The sequence below is a fragment of the Pristiophorus japonicus genome, chromosome 13 (genome assembly GCF_044704955.1).
Source record: "Pristiophorus japonicus isolate sPriJap1 chromosome 13, sPriJap1.hap1, whole genome shotgun sequence".
Classification (NCBI taxonomy): domain Eukaryota; kingdom Metazoa; phylum Chordata; class Chondrichthyes; family Pristiophoridae; genus Pristiophorus; species Pristiophorus japonicus.
The window spans coordinates 29,991,560-30,014,391 of NC_091989.1; the positions used below are offsets into that span (position 1 = coordinate 29,991,560).

General features: G+C 48.3%; 1 protein-coding gene across 3 annotated transcripts in view; it reads left to right on the forward strand.

Annotated features, from left to right (window-relative positions):
• sbf1 (SET binding factor 1) overlaps positions 1-22,832 on the forward strand; it is a 163,625-nt gene that overhangs the window by 63,131 nt on the left and 77,662 nt on the right. The window lies entirely within an intron of this gene.

Consider the following 22,832-nt stretch of genomic DNA (forward strand, 5'->3'; position numbering starts at 1 on the left):
ACCCCTCCTGCATCTGCTATTAGACTGCTCGTCCAACATCCAACGTTCAATTCTGCATGAGCAGCACCTTCCACCAAATATACAATAGGAAGATGAAAGCGCTCAATACTGCACCCCCCACCCCCATACCGATCCCTCCAGGATATGATCAGACTCCACTGCAGTGCCCAGCACAGTTAAATTCTCTAGATTCATACATGAAAATGGACCATATAAAGAAAATATTGGAGGCCTGTGAAACCGTGGTGCTGTCAGGAGCATGCGGAGAGGGATTAGCAAACACCCCCAAAACAAAACAAAGAAAAAACTGCATATGCTGGAAATCTGAAATAAAAGCTGAAAATATACAGCTAGTCAGAGAAAATAGAGAAAAAAACCAAGTCATTTTTGGTGTGTACCTCCCCAACTAAACTGTGCCCTATAGTTTAAATATTAAAAAGTCGGCCATTTTGCATTGGTACTCCTGAGTGCTTATATCTGATGTGTTCTTCTGATATCTGATTTACTTGTTTGTTGTCTGTTTCTGGCCCTGCAATCGTTTACTGTTCCTTTGTGCAGGATTAAGTTGTGTCAATGGTTATTAGTGCTGAGTTACTCTTTTGGGTAGCACTTTAAAGTTATTTAAAGGTTAACAAAGACAAACATGGTCACCAGTTACTGAGATTTGTCACTGAACAATTAGCCGTCATTTCAGACCCAGCTGCTCTAGCCTGGTGTGTTGAAGATATTAAACTAGTTAATGTGGCAGGTTATTGGTGTTTTCTGCTGTTAAATTGCATTGACTCCTCTTTTCACCCACTCACCTCATGTGCACCGATCAACTTGGGCACTTCTGGGCCATGACAGTGGTTGGAAGGCTTAATTTTTATATTTTAAAATGTCAGAATTAGTCAGGCTGCTGTCATATCTGAAATAAAGCAAATGGCAGCACAGATTCACTGGAATGGGGTTTAGAGGGGTAAACTATGAGGACAGCCTGCATAAACTTGGTTTGTATTCTCTCGGGTATAGAAGATTGAGGGGTGATCTAATCGAAATGTTTAAAATGTTAAAAGGATTTGATGGAGTAAATAGAAACTATTTCCTCTGGTGGGTGAATCTAGAACAAGGGGGCACAATCTTAAAATTAGAGCAAGGACACTCAGGAATGAAATTCGGAAACAGTTTTTCCACACACAGGGTAGTGGAAATCTGGAACTCTGTCTCCCAAAAGGCTGTGGATGCTGGAGGTCAATTGCAATTTTCAAGACTGAGATCAGTAGATATTTTATTAGGTAAGGGTATCCAGGGATATGGAGAGAAGGTGGGTAAATGGAGCTGAGGTGCAGATCAACCATGATCTAATTGAATGGCAGAGCATAATCGAGAAGCTGAATGGCCTTCTGTTCCTATATCATTAAATGTATCACACCTGGTCCTGGTTTCCAGCACGTTGGCTTGGTAACTCGAAGCAACTCTGAAATAAAAGTGAGCATGGAGTATAGGTGAGAGAGGCAGCAAGGTTTCTGTTATTCAGAACTTGCAATAGGAACTTGTTAAAATAATCCATTGTTAGGATCTCCCCAAATGTGCTAAAACATGAGCCTATCTAGTTAATCTCACGCACAAGCATCAACTGAGGCAGTCAGTCGAGTATGAGCTGGCCAGAGACTTAAAATTTGTGTTTGATCAAAAAGCGCCCTGTCCCTTCACAGTGAAGATTTCTGCTATGCCTGGGATTTAATGCAGATTTTAAAGCACCAAAGCTTTCTTTTTCCATGTTTACAAAATGTTGTATAAAAACTATTGGCCCTCAAGTAGCATTGAACAAAGTATTACCGTAGTCCGTTCCATTTGACCGTCTTTACCATCTGCACTTCTTTTAAATAACAAACAAGATGAATAGAATTGGATTTGATTCACATTCTGTGCAGTTAACTGATCTCAGCTGGGGCAACAGTGGGATAAGAATGCTCATTAGCTAGGGAGGGGTTCGGACCCGGGAAGGGTTAAATCGGGGAGGTTCTCGGCTCCTGTTCACTGTCCAATGACCCCGATGGAAAGTGTGTTAAGAACAGAATGTGGCTGAGCTGCCAGCCCCTCTGGTTTCAGACCCTCTGCCAGCATCCAGCTCGAGCATCTGGGTTAACAATGCTTTCAGATGGTGAACCTGTCTCTTGCACTGTTCGGAACTGAGCGTCCTCAAAGTCTCTAACATCAATAAAAATCAAATTAAATTAATCATTGTGTTTGCATTTATCTGAATTCTCTGGAGCAGGTGTTTTTCTTTTACAGATGGTCATTCTAGTGGTTAGACTCCATTGACTCCTGGTCCAGAAATGCCTCAATTTTCATCCTTGTTTTCAAATCCATCTGTATCTCTGTACCACCTCCAGCCCTACAACCCTCCCGCGATCTCTGCGCACTTCCAGTTCTGGCCTCTTGTGCGTACCCTATTTTAATTGCTCCACTTTTGGCGGGCGTGCCTTCAGCTGCTTAGGCCCTAAGTTCTGGAATTATCTCTGTAAGCCTCTCCGCTTCTCTACACCTCTCCTCCTTTAAGACACTTCTTAAAGCCTACCTCTTTGACCAAGCTTTTGGTCATCTGACCTAATATCTCCTTATGTGGCTCGGTGACAGATTTTTATAACGCTCCTGTGAAGCGCCTTGGCGCATTTTACTACATTCTAGGCACTATATAAGCTGTTGTTGAAATGGGAGGGGGCACGTCATTTTTATGGAACCTTTTTTTTGAGTAAATGGAACCACCTGTTCAGAATGTGTTCTATTAATGCCCTGTATTATAGAGGGCATTTCAATGGAGCACTTCTAGATACTTGAAGGATAGAAGTTGGGAAATTGTGTCTGATTTTATTATCTTGGAGAAATCGAATGTGTTTTGTTTTTATCGCGGAAGACAGGGCTGTTTGATGGTGCAGCATGATTGAGTCTGGATCTTGATTTGCCTGGTAAACCTGGGGTTCATTGGCCTCAGCCTGATGGCACTGAATTGCTGTTGTGGGAGTTCAGGAACATGATGCTGAGAGAGAGTAGCGGTCATGTTTGGTAACTATTGCCAAGGCCAGACTGCATTTTCACAAGCAGCTTGTGCCAGTGTTGTGTGCATCCTTAAATGAAGTTACCTTTGGTATAGTTAAATGATCAGAAATTCAGCACAGAGCAGCATGTTTTATTCACTTTAGTCAGTGAAATTTAACACAAGTTAAACCATCTTGGTGTAATGACTCAAGTTTGGGAGTTAGCAAGGCCATCTGATCCTTCCTGTCTAAATTGGATAACAAGCTGATGACAAAACCTAGTGTTTTGATACAATTGGTACAATTTTAAAGAGGGTGCAAGAACAGCGAGACCTGGGAGTGTTTCTGTACAAATCTTTGAAGGTGGCAGAACAGATTAATAAAGCAGTTCATAAAATTTATGAGATCCTGGGCATTATAAATAGAGGCATAGAGTACAAAAGCCAGGAAGTTATGCTGAACGTGTATAAAACACTAACTCGGCCCCAGCTGGAGTATTGTGACCAATTCTGGGCGCTACATTTTAGGAAGGACGTGAAGGCTTTTGAAAGGGTACAGAAGAGATTTACTAGGATGGTTCCAGGGATGAAGGTTGCAGTTATGTGGATAGACTGGGGAAACGGATTGTTCTCCTTAAAGCAAAGAAGGCCAAGAGAAGATTTAATGGAGGTGTTTAAAATCATGAAGGGTTTAGATAAGAGTAAATAAAGAGAAACTATTTACAATGGCACATATAGACCCACCAGAGGTGGCGGCACCATGGTATACAGTCGGGAGGGAGTGGCCCTGAGAGTCCTCAACTTTGTCTCCGGACCCCATGAAGTCTTATGGCTTCAGGTCAAGCATGGGCAAGGTAACCTCCTGCTGATTACCACCTACTGCCTTCCCTCAGCTGATGAATCAGTACTTCTCCATGTAGAACATCATCGAGAAGAAGCACTGGGGGTAGCAAGGGTACAGAACGTACTCTGAGTGAGGGACTTCAATGACCATCACCAAGTTGCTCGGTAGCACCACTACTGACTGAGCTGGCTGAGCCCTGAAGGACGTAACTGCCAGATTGAGCCTGCAGCAGGTGGTGAGAGAACCAACACGGGGGAAAAACCTATTTGACCTTGTCCTCTCCAATCTTCCTGTTGCAGATGCATCTGTACATGACAGTTTTGGTAGCAGAGACCGAAGTCCTTAACGCCCTCTATTGTGTTGTGTGGCACTACCACCGTGGTAAATTGGATAGATTCAGAACAGATCTAGCAGCTCAAAATTGGATATCATGAGCTGTGGACCATCAGCAGCAGCAGAATTGTATTCCACCACAATCTGTAACCTCATGGCCTGGCATATCCCTCACTTTATTTGTTACCATCAAGCCAGGGGACCAACCCTGGTTCAAAGAGGAGTGCAGAAGTGCATGCCAGGAGTAGCACCAGGCATACCTAAAAATGAGGTGCCAACCTGGGGAAGCTGCAACACAGGAGTCCATGCATGTTAAAGCAGCAGAAGCAGCATGCTATAGACAGAACCAAGCAATCCCACAATCAAGGGATCAGATCAAAGTTCTGCGGTCCTGCCACATCCAGTCGTGAATGGTGGTGGACAATTAAATAATTAACGGGAGGAGGGGGGCTCCATGAATATCTCCATCCTTGAAGCCTACAACACAAGTGCAAAAGACAAAGCTGAAGCATTTGCAGCCATCTTCAGCCAGCAATGCTGAGTGGATGATTCATCACAGCCTCCTCCTGAGATTCCCATCATCAGAGAAGCCAGTCTTCAGTCAATTCAATTCACTCCACGTGAGGCTAAGTGCACTGGATATAGCAAAGGCTATGGGCCCCATTAAATCCTGGCTGTCATGCTGAAGACTTGTGCTCCAAAACTAGCTGCGCCTTTAACCAACCTGTTCCAGTACAACAACACTGGCATCTACCCGACAATGTGGAAAACTGTCCAGGTATGCCCTGCCCACAAAAAACAGGACAAATCCAATCCGGCCAATTGCTACTCTCAATCATCAGCAAAGTGATGGAAGGTGTCATAGAGCTATTAAACGGCACTTACTCAGCAGTAACCTGCTCACCGATGCTCAGTTTGGATTCCGCCAGGACCACTTGGTTCCAGACCTCATTACAGCCTTGGTCCAAACATGGACAAAACAGCTGAATTTCAGAGGTGAGGTGAGAGTGAATGCCCTTGACACCAAGGCAGCATTTGACAGTGTGTGGCATCAAGGAGCCTTAGTAAAATTGAAGTTGATGGGAATCGGGGGAGTGGGGGGTGGGTGGAGGTGGAGGGAACTCTCCACTGGCTGGAGTTATACCTAGCACAAAGGAAGATAGTTGATCAGTCATCTCAGCCCCAGGACATCGCTGCAGGAGTTCCCCAGGACAGTGTTCTAGGCCAAACCATCTTCAGCTGCTTCATCAATGACCTTCCCTCCATCATAAGGTCAGAAGTGGGGATGTTCGCTGAGTATTGCAGTGTTCAGTTCCATTCGTAACTCCTCTGGAAATAGAGCAATTCATGCCCGCATGCAGCAAGACCTGGATGTCATTCAGGCTTGGACTGATAAGTGGCAAGTAACATTCGCACCACACAAGTGCCAGGCAATGACTATCTCCAACAAGTGAGAGTCTAACCACCTCCCCTTGACATTCAACGGCATTACCATCACTGAATCAACATCCTGGGGCTCACCATTGACCAGAAACTTAACTGGACCAGCCACATAAGTACTGTGGAAACAAGAGCGGGTCAGAGGCTGGGTATTCATTCTGCAGGGAGTGCCTCACCTTCTGACTACCCAAAACCTTTCCCACCTACAAGGCACAAGTCAGGAGTGATGGAATACCTTCACCACAAGGACTGCAGTGATTCAAGAAGGCTGCTCACCACCACCTTCTGAAGGGCAATTAGGGGTGAGCAATAAATGCTGGCCTTGCCAGTGATGCCCACATCCCAGAACGAATAATAAACATTTTTAATGTGATTGGCAAAAGAACTAGAGGGGACACGAGAAATAAACGTTTAAGATTTGAGATTGCACTGCCTGATAGGGAGGTGGAAACAGATTAAACGGAACCCTTCAGAAGGGAATTGGATAAATGCCACACTACCCAGACAATTGTTAGAATGTGAAACTTGCTACCACAAGGAGTAGTTGGTGCGAATACCATTGATGCATTTAAGGGGAAGCTAAATAAACACATGAAAGAAAGATTTGGATTTATATAGTGCCTTTCACAACCACCAGACATCTCAAAGCACTTTACAGCCAATGACGTACTTTTGGAGTGTAATGTAGGAAGCACGGCAGCAAATTTGTGCACAGCAAGCTCCCACAAACAGCAATGTGATAATGACCAAATAATCTGTTTTAGTTCGAAATAGTGTTATGGGATTTTTTACGTCTACTTGAGAGAGTAGAAGGGGCTTCGGTTTAATGTCTCGCCCGAAAGATGGAGAAATGAATAGAAGGATATCTTGAGATTAGATGAAGAAGGGTAGGAGGAGGCTTGTGTGGAGCACAAACACCTGCGTGGACCTGTTGGCCCTAATGGCCTGTTTCTGTGCTGTAAACACTTTGTAACCTTGGTTAGACCACATTTGGAATACTGTGAACAGTTCTGGTCTCCATATTATATAAAGGATATAGAGACACTGGAGAAGATGTTAAAGTTTTACTAGGATGATGCCAGAACTGATAGGTTATCAGGAAAGATTGAACAGGCTGGGGCTCTTTTCACTAGAAAAGAGAAAACTGAGGGGTAACCTGATAAAGGTCTTGAAGATTATGAAAGGGTTTGATTGAGTAGACGTAGAGAAAGATTTTTCACTTGTGGGGAAGTTCAAAACTAGGGGCCAAAAATATAAGATAGTCACTAATAAATCCAATGGAGAATTCAGGAGAAACTTCTTCACCCAAAGAGTGGTAAGATTTCAAGAACACTCAGCATTTATTTCACTCAAAATATATTTTGTGCGCGCCCCCTCAAACACCTGCAGGTGAACTGTATTAGTCATTGAGCTACAGAGTGCCCCAGTCCCTATTTCTGTAGTCACGGACTGTCTCCTTTGTTACACTTGTAATCTATTCAGCAGAGTACCAGCAATCAGATTAAAAATAGTTTTGTTTTGACTGTTGAGTTCAGGAATCTGTCTGTTTTTAATGTGCTATAGTTGTGTGTGGTTTTGAGTCGTTCAGTCTGGTTTGTGTAGGTCACACATCATAGGCGTTACTTGTCACTATTAAATGCCATCGTTGTACTGAGCACACTGAACATGGAGAGAAGGTTAACAGCTATGGTCAGAGCTCTTCTTAAAAGCTTCTTTAGAGGGACTTAGTGTTGTGGTCTGGCCCTGTGCGGGGTGGGGGAGAATAGGGACTGGGTGAAACAATGCGCAGTATTCAGAGATGACCTCAGTGGCACTGCGGGTGGAATCCACACACTGTCCCGTTGTCCATCTAGCCTTCATTAGCATGAGACTTGTGACTGAATTCTTGGAGCTCTCCAGTTTCTTGAAAGGAAACAAAAAGTCTGAAATTGAGCAGGAGTTAAACAGTGCGTACTGCCTCTGCATTATTGCGAAGATTGGAAACTGGAGTGTGTGTGTCCGGAAGGGAGTGGAGGACATTTGGCAGCTCTGACCCAGATTTTCCCTGTAATTGGTTCCTGGGTTTATATTGGCAGTAGAGTACATTGAGTGAAGTGCCTTCTCTAGGGGACGTGAACCTGCTGTGGGGGAGAGGGAGGTGCTGTAAGTCTATGTGAAACAGGTATGCTCGGTGACCGCGTCACCCACGCAATTTGCTGTTTTTTTTTTGAAGCTTGGATTTTAAAATGTTCTATCCAGTACAAACACTTTTTTGAAATTTTTTACTTCAAAAAAGAATCTCTTTTGGCTAATTTCCTTGAATGATGACAGTCCTTACCCTGTAAGATTTGTCTGTCTTACCGAGTGGGAGAGTGAGAGCTACCTTAACGTGTCCACTCCTGGTAAAGACCGAATCTGTCAGCATTCCCCGCCCGCACAGGCCCAGTTTAAGTTTTGCTCAAAGATCGGGTTAATGTCCAATAGCTAATTAATTCTGCAGTTCCATAGAAAGAAAATAAATTGCCCTCATTTTACTGTTTAAAGATGAGAAAGGGGAAAACGCAGCAAATTCTGAAAGAACAACAAAAAAATGCTGGAAAAGACGGCAAGTCCGCCAACATGTGCAATCGTGGATTTTTTTTTCTTTGAAGCATTTTGTGTGTGTGAGCAGCAGGTCCCTTTGCTGTAGTCCGTGCTGCTGGCGGGGCCGGGGGCGCACTGGCTGGGGGCTGTACATAACCTTGGAGGAGGCAGTGAGGTAGGAGAGTCTTGTCATTGGCAATCTGGAGAGTGGACATGCTGTGGGAAATGTATTTGCAGACGTGGGGCGTGACAGGTTGATGTATCAAATTGCTGTGCAATTCAGAATTGGCAATGGTGGCTTTGTTGCTCTGACCTGGTTGCTGGGGACTGGGGAGGTGCTGACTCCGAGGTGGATGGGTGAAACCAAGTTAGTGGTGTGGTGATACTGGGCCAAAAGATTGAGAGTTGGCATGTTCTTGGGTAGAGGGGGAGAGTGAGTCCCAGCAAAAGGGACCTGCTACTCACAAACACAAAATGCTCCACAGAAAAAAAGTAGAAAATCCAGGATTGCACAGCAGGTCAGGGTTTCATCTGAAGAGAGAAATGGTTGACATTTCTGTAGTGTGCATTTATATAGTATTAGGCAGTCCCTCCTATCGAGGATGACCCGCTTCCACACCAAAAAGGAATGAGTTCACAGGTGCTTCAATGAGGGACCTGACATTCTAGGCACCTTTCATGACCTTAGAACATCCCAAAGCATTTTACAGGCAATTAAGTCCTTTTTGAAGTGTAGTAGTCATTGCAACGTAGAAAACACGGCAGCCAATTTGCACACGACAGTGAGATGAATGAGAAGATCATCTGTTTATTTAGTGCTGTTGGTTGAGGGATAAATATTGTCTAGGACACCAGAAAGAACACCCCTGCTCTTCAAATAGTGTCATGGGATCTTTTATATCCATCTGAGGACAAGCGGGGCGTGATTTATCATCTCATCCTAAAGATGGCACTGCCAACATTACTGCACTGGAGTGTCAGCTTAGATTATGTGCTCAAGTCCTGGAGTGGGACTTGGACCCATGACCTTCTGCCGCCGAGTCGAGCGAGAAACTCACTGAACCATGACATCATGTCCACAAAATGGCCCCAAGTTTCCACATGATTTGCTCCTGATTTTTAGGAGCAACTGGTGTAGAACGGAGTATCTTAGAAATCGGTATTCTCCACATTGAGTGTGCTCCAGTTCTAGTCAGTTAGAACAGTTTCACTTTTGAACAGAATTTTTTTTCAAAAGGGGGTGTGTCCGGCCACTTACGCCTGTTTTCAAAGTTTCCACAGTGAAAACTTACTCCAAACTAACTTAGAATGGAGTAAGTGAAGATTTTTGTACGCTGGAAAAAACCTTGTCTACACTTTAGAAAATCAGGCGTAGGTTACAAATTAGGCGTAGGGAACGAGGTGTGGGGGGGGGGAAGGGAAGGAAGGAAAGTCATTAAATTCTACAATCAATCCTTAGTTATACTTATACAAATATTATACAAATAAATCAAACCTGAATAAAAATGTATAAGCAAAGAAAATATTAAATAAACCATCTTCCTACCTGTGTGAAACAGCAGCAGCTGCTGTGCTTCAGGCAGGCCTTTCATGTTGGAGACAGGCAGGGATGTGGCATCAGTGTCTCGTCTCGACGGCAGCGGCAGGCAGCAAGCAGCCTTCGAGCTGAGCTGCGGTGCTTGAGGCAGGCCTTCATTCCCCGCGAAGATGCAGCACCCGGACGGACTTGAGGCCATTCGGCTATGGGATTGCAGCGGCGTCAGTGGCTGGCCGGGAGCCGAAGAATGAACACAGGACACGCGCAGCTGCAGATTTAAAATTCTTTAGGCCGTTCGGCCACGCTTATGGGGCGGCGTCAGTGGCTCGAAGGCAGCCGAAGAATCAGGAGCGGACGTGAGGCCATTCGGCCATGGGATTGCAGCGGCGTCAGTGGCTGGCCGGGAGCCGAAGAAAGAACAGCAGCAGCCTTCGAGCTGTGAGGGGGACTGACTGAGGCCATTTGGACAGGGAGAGGCAGCCACATCGACATCTTTATATTTAAATTTGCAGAATGGGTGCTGCATTGTCAACACCACATATTATGCAATGGTTTGCTTCCTCATGCAAGAAATTCTTTGTTCTTGGTGGACGTTGATCCATTGCAAAGTTGAATTGGCACTTTTATTTCTCCAAACACACAGTCCTTAATTTGCAGGCACCGGTTCTGCAAGTTTAGCAGTGAAAAGCTGAACTCACTGATTTCAGCAGGTGATTTATTCAGCAGTGCTGCTAAAAGCACTCCCTCACACACACAAATATCAAGAAAATTAAAATACAAGCCTTTGCAGGGGTCCAAGAAACAAATCTTCACTTTTTCTGCAGTACTTTTAAAAATGGCCGAGTGCCAATGTTTACTTCAGACTGCGCATGCGCCAAGTTGCCGGCACCAAGAAGCCTCATTTCAATTGTACCCGCCCCCTCCTACTTACAAAATCGGCGCGAGTGGTAGGCTCCGCCCCCTGTGCGCTGCGCCAAGCAGACATCGAGCTCCAAGGAGCTCGAGAATACCGCACTTTTTTTCCGGCGCGAAAGACAGGCGCCCAGCTCTGAGGTGCACTTTTTTCGCCGCATGTGGAAACTTGGGGCCAATGTCTCTAATTTAAACCTTTTTCAGTGTACTGACCTCACCATCAATTCTGTCTGTAACCAGATAACCTGGCATTATTTTTGAGAATATCTGTCCAGTGCTGACTGCTTTCTCTGGGAATCTGTTTCCAATGCTCCCTGCGTTCTCTGGGAATCTGTTCCCAGTGTTCCTGTTTTATCTGGGAATCTATTCCCAGTGTTTGCTGCTTTATCTAAGTTTGTGTTCCACGTTTCCATGATTGGGGGAGTGGACGAGTATCTCTTTCAAATTTAAAATTCTGCTTGGGGCTTTTTAATTTGCTTCATGTTTTTGCCTTTGCCCTCGCAGTCCCAGTGAAATAACTTGCATGCATCTGCGCTCCTCTCTGCATTTAACCTGCATATATATCCATTATCCATTTCTGGCCTTTAACCTGTGTGCTCTGTAACTGCAGTTATTCAGTGCAGGAAGAGTGGTGGATGACCTGTATTATTGAGGTGCTTGTGAGTTTATGTCGGGGTGGTTTTGCAGTGATGATTTGTGTAGAGTTTTGAACCTCTTGTTCTAAGTGTGCCGGCCAATGCTGTACTCCAGTGAATGGACAGCTTGTAATAAAGGGCATTGGGCATATGGGTGCTGATGGTGTGGGAAATGGAGGGGTTAGGTTACAGTGAGCCTGGTAGGTGCAGACTGCAGGATTATTTCTCTTCAGTTCCTTGGAATCAATTTCCAATTCTCGTTCTGATGATGATGGCTGCACAGCAGTGCCAATTCGTCAGGAGATGTTTTGTCAGTAAATGAAATGAATGCCTGGTCCAGGGCCCTTGGCATACTGAAGCCCTGCCGATAGAATTGATGTTTTGCAGTAACTGCTGTCAGTTTCTATTATATTTTTGTATTGATCCAGAGTTGTTCATTCACGTTTGCTGGTGGAAAGGAGATTGTTGGGAAGTTTTCAAGATGCCAGCCAGTCACCTGACCTAGTGTCAAAGCATCTTGTACTCGTGGGATGATCCTCATTAAAACAGAGCTGAGCCCCAGTGCAGTGGCTCTCTCAATCAGAGACTCCTTCTTTAAAGCCAGTTTTGGACCACACAAGTAATTTTGTTGGTATGATGTGAATCACGGTGGTTTGATTTTTATCCATTCCTCAGTTATTAAGTTGTCTTTATTTGAGAAAATAGAAATTCTGTCTGTGTCTCCACCAGGGATAACGCCTCTTCACCCAGTTACATCAGAAGTCAGACAACCTTGGCATCCAAGATAATAGTTTTAAGGGTGTCCTGCATGGAGCCTGTTGCTGATACTATTCACATTCCTTCACCCCTGACACACCACTTAAGCATTCTACGGTTATTGAGTAATTGTGTGTGTGTTGCACTGAGGACCCGTGCTAGTGCATCTTGTTAATGAGTGTCGACCCAGCAGTCATGCTCAGATTCGCACATTGGCTGCTTGTGACCGCTCTGGTCATTGCTATCAGCATTGTAGGGTTCTTTGTCCCCAGTGTGTAAACCATCTTTTGAAATGCTTCTGTTTTCACTGGAGTGATTATCTGCACGAACATTTGTGTGCCCTGCGCATGCACACCGTGGACTCTGCCCTGTGTTGTGCATGCGCGCAGTACGATATGAGGAAGCCGGAAGTTGGGCCGAAACAAACCACGTTGCCGAGCTGTTGCTCGAGTCTGAGCCTGGCGGTGCTTTTGGGTTACCTATCAAAATTCAAAGACTATACCAAAAGACCCTCCAGGGCTTTTGGCGAGAATAATGCTGTGATTATCTATACAAACATTTTTGCGATTTTCGGTGGGAGAGGGGGAGAGACTGGGGCCGAGGGAGAGGGGGAGAGACTGGGGCCGAGGGAGAGGGGGAGAGACTGGGGCCCGAGGGAGAGGGGGAGAGACTGGGGCCCGAGGGAGAGGGGGAGAGACTGGGGCCCGAGGGAGAGGGGGAGAGACTGGGGCCCGAGGGAGAGGGGGAGAGACTGGGGCCCGAGGGAGAGGGGGAGAGACTGGGGCCCGAGGGAGAGGGGGAGAGGCTGGGGCCCGAGGGAGAGGGGGAGAGACTGGGGCCCGAGGGAGAGGGGGAGAGACTGGGGCCCGAGGGAGAGGGGGAGAGACTGGGGCCCGAGGGAGAGGGGGAGAGGCTGGGGCCCGAGGGAGAGGGGGAGAGGCTGGGGCCCGAGGGAGAGGGGGAGAGGCTGGGGCCCGAGGGAGAGGGGGAGAGGCTGGGGCCCGAGGGAGAGGGGGAGAGGCTGGGGCCCGAGGGAGAGGGGGAGAGGCTGGGGCCCGAGGGAGAGGGGGAGAGGCTGGGGCCCGAGGGAGAGGGGGAGAGGCTGGGGCCCGAGGGAGAGGGGGAGAGGCTGGGGCCCGAGGGAGAGGGGGAGAGGCTGGGGCCCGAGGGAGAGGGGGAGAGGCTGGGGCCCGAGGGAGAGGGGGAGAGGCTGGGGCCCGAGGGAGAGGGGGAGAGGCTGGGGCCCGAGGGAGAGGGGGAGAGGCTGGGGCCCGAGGGAGAGGGGGAGAGGCTGGGGCCCGAGGGAGAGGGGGAGAGGCTGGGGCCCGAGGGAGAGGGGGAGAGGCTGGGGCCCGAGGGAGAGGGGGAGAGGCTGGGGCCCGAGGGAGAGGGGGAGAGGCTGGGGCCCGAGGGAGAGGGGGAGAGGCTGGGGCCCGAGGGAGAGGGGGAGAGGCTGGGGCCCGAGGGAGAGGGGGAGAGGCTGGGGCCCGGGGGGCGGGGGAGAGGCTGGGGCCCGAGGGAGAGGGGGAGAGGCTGGGGCCCGAGGGAGAGGGGGGAGAGGCTGGGGCCCGAGGGAGAGGGGGAGAGGCTGGGGCCCGAGGGAGAGGGGGAGAGGCTGGGGCCCGAGGGAGAGGGGGAGAGGCTGGGGCCCGAGGGAGAGGGGGAGAGGCTGGGGCCCGAGGGAGAGGGGGAGAGGCTGGGGCCCGAGGGAGAGGGGGAGAGGCTGGGGCCCGAGGGAGAGGGGGAGAGGCTGGGGCCCGGGGGGCGGGGGAGCGGGAGCGGGCGGTAAAGAGCATGGAGAGCATAGTGGACATGGGGAAGAACGTGATGGTGGGGCGTGGGGAGGAGGTGGTCAGAAACTAGTGGTTGGGATTGTCAGACATTTGGGCAGTGGGGGATGTGACAGGAACTTGTCTGGGAGGCGGGGTGGGGGGGTGGTGGGAGAAACCATGAGAGTGAGCCCTGCCTTTTCCAAATGAGCTCTGTTCTGTCTGGAGTAGGCAGTAAAAATTACACTCGACTTACACTTTGTAAAGTCTCTGATTACGTAGACATCATCATCATAGGCAGTCCCTCAGAATCGAGGAAGACTTGCTTCCACTCTTAAAATGAGTCCTTATGTGGCTGAACAGTCCAATACGAGAACCACAGTCCCTGCCACAGGTGGGATAGATAGTCGGTGAGGGTGGGACTGGTTTGCCGCACGCTCTTTCTGCGCTTGTTTTCTGCATGCTCTCGGCGTTGAGACTCGAGGTACTCAGCGCCCTCCCGGATGCACTTCCTCCACTTAGGGCGGTCTTTGGCCAGGGACTCCCAGGTGTCGGTGGGGATGTTGCACTTTTTCAGGGATGCTTTGAGGGTATCCTTGTAATGTTTCCTCTGCCCACCTTTGGCTCGTTTGCTGTGAAAAGTTCCGAGTAGAGCGCTTGCTTTGGGAGTCTCGTGTCGGGCATGCGGTGGCATGGTGGTTCTAATTACACATTCCAGAGAAACTGCTGGATGTGTCTTATCCTCCAAGGCGACCAATCAACAATCAGATCTTGTGATCAAGGTGACCCAATCAGAGCTTTAGTTGCAACAAATAAATGCATCCAAAATACTTTCAACAAGAAGTGCGGCCTCTCCTACTGCAGTCAGACTGCATTATGGCGAAAGCAAAAGTTCAGCTAAATATTTCTGTTTCTCAATCCAGCTTGGGCTTTATAACAGAAATAAAGAGATGGGAACACTTTGAGAAATGCACGCAAGTCTGCCTTGCAGCTGGTGAAATAAGGACGTGCATTCCTCAAAGGGTTTCCACCTCTTTATCTCTGTTATGAAGCCCCATGTAGATTGAGAAGCAGAAATATTTTGCTGAACTTTTTGCTTGCACCATAAAGTTGGGGCAGTAACTGAGGCAGCACTTCTTGTTCAAAGTATTTCTTTAAAAAAAGAATGTGTAACAGAAGGGGTCCATTGATTAGGGGAGCGTTCCAGTGTCAGAGACTCCGTTGTGAATTGCAGCAATGTGACTTCAGCTCCCGAGATCCCAGATTCCAGGGAATTGTGGTGCATGTTGGAGAATTACCATCCCAGTTTATGGAGTGGTTTCTCTGGGTTGGTGACTAAGGGATTCCTGAGCAGCTGTCGGGCTACTTTTAGGTTGCACCCAACCTGTTGCAATCCAGCCCCAAAATTGAAGTCACTGGAGCAGCCGAGCAAGTGAGGGCAGAAACTGAGCCCTCCAGAGATTCCATAGCAGCGCTAAAATTAATTTTGAAAAAGTCAACAAATCATTTATAGAAATCAGAGAAAACTGACCATAGATTCTCCTTCCTTGTTATCTCAGAGGAAGATTAACATCAGTAGAGATACAGTCATTAACAGAGCTTGGGGGATGGTTACTGAGTGACCGTGTGAGGGAGCTGGATTAACATCAGTGGAGATAAAGTCAGTGACAGTGCTGGGGAGAGGAGTTAGTTAAAGCTAACTGAGTCTTGAGTATAATATCTTTCCTATCAAAATGCTTTTAACTTCCATTCCTCAAAGAATGTTACTAAGAGTGGTGCATTAGCTCAGAGTTGATGAACTGTTGGTTGTGCAGGGATTTATTCTGGGAGAGAGGCCTGGAATAGTGTTCTCATCTCCTGGGACAGATGCCAGAAACTGCTGCGCAGAAATGTCTTGTTGCACTGGTCTCTGGGCCGAGCGCCTCCTGTTGCAGTTACAGTCATCCCCTGTGCCTTGGTGTTTCTGTTCTTGGTGCTGCCTATTGCAGACTGGTACCTCTTGTTTCAGGAAAGAAGGCACTTTAAACTCGTACTCAATGTCTTGCTTCTTTTGTGCCTGTCTCAGATAGGCAATTGATGATTTTCGGCTCTTTTAACTAGGTGATAGTGCCTTTGTGCTATCTTGAATTGTGATTCTGTGAGCTGAGAAAATCGACAGTAAATGTAGGAGCTGAGCTCACTGGCCAGAGGGTTAGGAAACTGTAATTCTGATCATCATGTTTTCAGGAATGCGGATGGAATGATCAGAATTTGAGCAGATTGTTGAGACAGTTGTTGAGACAGTTCTGTTATTAATGGAGACTAGAAACATCCTGTACTAATTGGTGCCTGCTTCCAGCATATTCCTCCCCTCCAGTCTGAATCACATGGAAATATCGTTACTGTCAGAATGTCTCTGATTCCCAATGCAGAACCTCAAACTTTTCATTTGTTAAGATGTGGGTCACATTGGCTCATGCCAAGTTGCCCCGAGGGCATTAACTGTGAACTGGTCAGATGTGGGTCAGACTGGGTAGGTGTGCCAAGTTGCTTCGCTGAAGGATATTAGTGAACCAGGATAGTCCAACAGCTTCAGTCATTTCTCCACAAATCACCAGGTTTATTAATTTAACAAGCCATGGTCAGATTTTGAACTCCAATCTTGCTGGTCCAGTGGCATAGCCGCTACCCACCACCAGCTGAGGCATCAAATGTTTCTACTGCAGTAAGATGTCTCTTTTGCTTTTGAACCCGACTACCGTGGGATGTTTATTCCCTTATCCAGGCACTCATCTTTCTTGTTTGGAAATTAGCCAGGTGACCCCACATTGAGGAATACAAAATCAAACTGATTCTCCCAAACCATCCAATGAAATAAGCCGTCCTGCTGTACTGGACCCTGGGATGGTATACAGTATTGACAGCAGCTGGGAGCTCCCTGATCTGCGGCCGTAAGAGCACCGAAGGGAACAACCTTGGGATTGGGGGCTGGTGCCTTTGTATGCTGCCGCCCAACCAGTTTTAGAACACTGGCAAAAATGCAGATGCTTTGCAGTTGCATATATAAATTCCCCTGGTGTGGGAGGACAAACCATTTGCAAACCTGCTGGCTGACAGCATTCGGTTATGTTCAGCTCAGATGGCACAGGAAGAGAAGGCACCTGTCCAGGTAGGTCCTGGTGCTGCTAGAGATACTGACAGCAGGCTGATTGTGATGGCAGTGTGTAACATTGGGGTCTGACTGGATTGAAATGGTTAAAAGTGCCATAGGCTGTTTCTGTAGATGTGTTACTTGATATTGCAGATTGAATTAATGCTGTCCGTGATGGTGGCAAAATAAATGTACATTGTAATTTCAGGTACGTGTTCCTCACCTTGATCAATTGATTTAAAGCCTTGGCTTATCCCACGCCGCCCTGACACAAAGCAACTTAAGCCGAGGGTGCAGCCTTTTCACAGTAAACACTCCATGAGGTCACAGCTTGGGTTCACTCTGTTCTGTGGAAGCTTGTTGCAGAGCAGGTCAAATGATGTGATTTAGTAACAACTTGCATTTATATAGCGTCTTTAACGTAATAGAAACATAGAAAATAGGTGCAGGAGTAGGCCATTCGGCCCTTCGAGCCTGCACCGCCATTCAACAAGATCATGGCTGATCACCCACCCCAGCACCTCCCCCTCCCCCCCCCCCCTCCCATGCCCCTCCACACCCCCCCCAGCCGCAAGGACCACATCCAACTCCCTCCCGAACACATCCAATGAATGTGTTGTAATGTAATACATCTCCATCGTGGGCCACCCCAACCTGCGTGAGAACACCTCTGCGGGTTGGGGCTATAAAGAGAGCTGGAGCGGCAGACCCTAGGAGCGATGAGGGATCGTAGCTGAGATTCGGTGGGTGATTGTGGTGGAGGTGCGGCGAATATTTGGTGCGGTGGGAGATCTTGGCGAAGGTGCGGCGAATGTTTGGTGGCGGAGGAGCATCGAGAGATTGTGGCGGAGGTGCGGCAGATGAGGGTACGGGGCCCAGAAGAGCTGAGGGCCCAGGGGCAGCACGGGCCAGCCCACACTGCACTAGGTCCATGCAGCAGAGCAGGTCTCCAGTTGTTCTGGTTAACCCTTGCCACTGGATAAAGGCCTAGCTCTCAAGCCCGTGTGGTGGCTGGTGTGCAATGGTCACCACAGTTTAAAAAAAAAATCCACGTACAGGCATCTTCCACCCTTCAATTGGAGTTCAGGACTGGAATATCGTATTTTTCATTGAAACATCTGTGAACTCGTGGAAGCAAGTCATCCTCGTTCGAGGGACAGCCTATGATGATGATAAATGCGTCCCAAGGCGGTTCACAGAAGCGTTATAAAACAAAATTTTACACCGAGCCACAAAAGGAGATATCAGGACAGGTGAGCAAAAGAGGTCAGTTTTAAGGAGCCTCTTAGAGGGGGAAAGAGAGGTAGATAGTCTTAAAGGTTTAGGGAGATAATTTCAGAGCTTAGAGCCTAGACAGCTGAAGGCACAGCTGCCAATGGTGAAGTGATTAAAATCAGGCGAGGCGCAAGAGGCCAGAATTGGAGGAGCGCAGAGATTTCGGAGAGTTGTAGGGCTGGAGGAGATTAGAGATAGGGAGGTGTGAGGCCATTAATTTTGAGGAAAAACTGGTGTCTTACTCCCATTTCATCTAGTTAGTTTCTTCAGCCGAGCTCACACGTGAAAATTGCTAAACCCTATTCTGTCTCTCTGAGTGGGGTCCTGTCTCTCTCTCAGATGGTTCTGTATGTGTTTCTCTCTCTCTCTCTCTCTCTCTCTCTCTCTCTCAACTGAACCCTGTGCATGTGTGTGTGTGTCTCAGCTGGGCCCTGTGTGTGTGTGTCTCCCTCTTTCTTTCTCCCTCTCTCTTTCTTTCTCTCTCTCTCTCTCTCTCTCTCTCTCTCTCTCTCTCTCTCTCTCTCAGCTGAGCCCTGTGCATGTGTGTGTCTCAGCTGGGCCCTGTGTGTGTGTGTCTCTCTCTCTCTCTCTCTCTCTCTCTCTCTCTCGCTGAGCTGAGCTGAGCCCTGTGCGTGTGTCTTTCAGCTGGGCCCTGTATGTGTGTGACTCTCACTCTCACTCACACACAGTTGGGCCGTGTCATATAAACATAGAATGGTTACAGCACAGAAGGAGGCCATTTGGCCTATTGAGTCCGGGCTGAGACTCTGCAAGAGGTATTCAGCTGGTCCCACTCCCCCACCCTTTTCCCGTAGCCCTGCAATTTTTTTCCCTTCAGGTACTTATCCAATTCCTTTTGAAAGCCACAATTGAATCTGCCTCCATCACGCTTTCAGGCAGTGAATTCCAGATCCTAACCACTCGCTGTGTAAAAAATTTTTTTTTCCTCATGTCACCTTTGGTTCTTTTGCCAATCACCTTAAATCTGTGTCCTCTGGTTCTCAACCCATCCACCAATGGGAACAGTTTCTCTTTATGTACTCTGTTTAGACCCATCATGATCTTGAACACCTCGATCAAATTTCCTCTCACTCTTCTCTGCTATAAGGAGAACAACCCCAGCTTCTCCAGTCTATCTACCTAACTGAAGTCCCTCATCCCTGGAATCATTCTTGTAAATCTTTTCTGCACCCTCTCTAAGGCCTTCACGTCCTTCCTAAAGTGCGATGCCCAGAATTGGACACCATCCTCCAGTTGAGGCTGAAGCTGTGCTTTATAAAGGTTCATCGTAACTTCCTTGCTTTTGTACTTTATGCCTCTATTACGAAGCCCAGGATCCCATGTGCTTTTTTAACCACTTTCTCAACCTACCCTGCCACCTTCAATGATTTGTGCACATATACCCCCAGGTCTCTTCATGCACCCTCTTTAGGATTGTATCCTTTAGTTATTGCCTTTCCTCATTCTTCCTATCAAAATGTATCACTTCGCACTTTACTGTGTTAAATTTTATCTGCCACGTGCCCGACCATTCCACCAGCCTGTCTATGTCCTCTTGAAGTCTTATCACTATCCTCTTCACTGTTCACTATACTTCCAAGTTTTGTGTCATTTGCAAATTTTGAAATTGTGCTCAGTACACCCAAGTCTAAGTCACTAATATATATCAAGAAAAGCAGTGGTCCTAGTACCGACCCCTGGGGAACAGCACTGTGTACCTTCCTCCAGTCTGAGAAACAACTGTTCACCAGTACTCTGTTTCCTGTCATTTAGCCAATTTTGTATCCATACTGCCACTGCCCCTTTTATTCCATGGGCTTCAACTTCGCTGGCAAACCTATTTATGTGGTACTTTATCAAACGCCTTTTGGAAGTCCATGTACTCTACATCAACCGCATTGCCTTCCTCAACCCTCTCTTGTTACCTCATCAAAAAACTCAATCAAGTTAGTTAAAAACAATTTGCCTTTAACAAATCCGTGCTGGCTTTCCTTAATTAATTCATGCCTGTCCAAGTGACTTATTTTATCCTGGATTATCATTTCTAAAAGCTTCCCCACTACCGAGGTTAAACTGACTGCCCTGTAGTTGCTGGGTTCTCTCTTGCTCTCTGTCGCTCACTCGCTTTCTGAGCTGGGCCCTGTCGTCATCTCCTCTCTGTCTCTCTCTCTGAGCTGGGCCCTGTCGTCGTCTCCTCTCTGCCTCTGAGCTGGGCCCTGCCTCTGAGCTGGGCCCTGTTTCTTTCTCCCCCCCCACCCCCCTCTCTCAGCTGGAGGTATGACTGTGCCTGGTTTACTCTTCCTCCTCATATGTTTTTTCCCTGAGGTTTAGATGGAAAAGGCTGAAGCGCAGATGGTCACATTTTGCCGAAGAGGTGAATTTGCAGCCTTCCTGCCGATCCACTGCTGGAGCTGTGACTGGCAGGAGCAGGGGGATGAGGAACTAAGGTCATTTACTTGACTGCATTCTGCATCCTGAAGTTGATCTCTCCAGGATAAAAACACATTTCATATGGGCACTTTTAAAACTGTTTTAACAAATTAGCTCGTACCTCTACATGAGAATTGACTGCCGTTCACAGCTGCAACTCTGAATGAATTACAGAAACTCAGTTAATGATGGCGAGATCATTGTCCGAGGTCATTGTGAGCTTGTTATGTGTATTTGAATTTGTGTATGTGGTACAGTTTAATGAACCGTGTATCTGGAGGCACAGTAAGTTCATTAGTGAAGGTATGTGCAGTCCTGTCCTGTGTCATTCCAATGGAATGTCCCAGTTGCTGCACCCAGTGTACCTGCAATGTCCTGCAGTGATCACCTGGATTATTACCTGTATCATGGTCTGCTCATTAACTGGTGTCGCTTCATTTTCTGTCACCTCGGCAGAGGTCATCATAAGCCCCTTCTAAACTTGTCCAAGACAGGAAAACTTGCCAAGGCAGGAGCTCAAACCCTGGGCGGATGTAAAGATTTGTGCAACTTGTGACTCACAGAGCCATATATGGTGTGATTTCTCTTACTTGAGCTTGTGCAGCTGATTCGGACATGTAGAGTTGGTTTGTGTTTAGCTGCTTCATATGGAAGGTGGTTAATCTGGAACAGACTGCCTGAGGAGACGGTAGAAGCAGATTGTGTTGGCCAAATCAAGAAGGTGCTGGATAACTTTTTTTTGGTGAAGCGAGTGAGAAACTTTGGCACCAGAGTGATGAATTACAGTAGTTCCCAATCTTGTGCTTTCCTATGTTGTATGTGCGTGTTCTGTCTCTCACCTTGTCAAGGCTACAGACAGCTGGGTCTTTCAAAATTGTCATCAGAAATGCTAACCCAAGAAGGAAGTTTGAAAGCTCAGACGAAGAGGAATTGAAAATTCAGTGACAATGGGCCCAAGTTTCGAGCCGTGCCTAGAACGGCGCAGTCCCGACCTGGACGCCCGTTTTTCGCGCCACAAAGTGCGCCTAAAAAAACCCTCCAGATTCTCCACCTCCCTGCAGGTCCTCTGGCCCTCGGCGCAGCGCAGCAGGAGCTGTAGGGGGCGGAGCCAGGTCCCTGCGCTGAAAACAGTGCCGGGACTTCTGCACATGCGCGCTACAGTGGGCGCGCAAGTGCAGTAGCTCCAGCCGCCTGAAACTGTGTGGGAGGGGCCCAGCACGCAGCCCCTAGCCCTGGCCGAATGGCCTCACTGGGGCTGCGTGAATAAGGCTCCTCCCACGGCCAGCTCCTGCTTCCTCCCGACCCGACTCAACTCCCGCCTCCAGACCGGACCCGACACCCGCTCCCCCGCCCCTGGACTGGATCCGACCTGACCTCCCTCCCCCCGACCTGACCTCCCTCTCCCTCCCTCCCCCCGACCCAAACCAAACAGACCTCCCTCCCACCACCCCGCCGACCCGACCCAACGCCACCTACGTAAATCTGGTGCTGGGGCGGGCCCAGCCCGAAGTCTCGGGCCCGGCCCGTTCAGCCTCCCCACCCCCCCACAATCTCCTTCCCCACCCCTCAATCTCCTTCCCACCCCCAATCCCTTCCCCCCCCAATCTCCTTCCCCCCCATCTCCTTCCCCCCCCATCTCCTTCCCCCCCCCCCAATCTCCTTCCCCCCCCCAATCTCCTTTCCCCCCCCAATCTCCTTCCCCCCCCCCAATCTCCTTCCCCCCCCCAATCTCCTCCCCCCCAATCTCCTTCCCCCCCCCAATCTCCTTCCCCCCCCCACCAATCTCCTTCCCCCCCAATCACCTCCCCCCCAATCACCTTCCCCCCAATCTCCTTCCCCCCCCAATCTCCTTCCCCCCCCAATCTCCTTCCCCCCCAATCTCCTTCCCCCCCAATCTCCTTCCCCCCAATCTCCTTTCCCCCCCAATCTCCTTCCCCCCCAATCTCCTCCCCCCCCCAATCTCCTCCCCCCCAATCTCCTTTCCCCCCCCAATCTCCTTTCCCTCTCCCAATCTCCTTTCCCTCTCCCAATCTTCTTCCCCCCCAATCTTCTTCCCCCCCCCAATCTTCTTCCCCCCACCAATCTTCTTCCCCCCCCATCTTCATTTCCCCCCCAATCTTCTTCCCCCCCCTAATCTTCCTTCCCCCCCCAATCTCCTTCCCCCCCAATCTCCTTCCCCCCCCAATCTCCTTC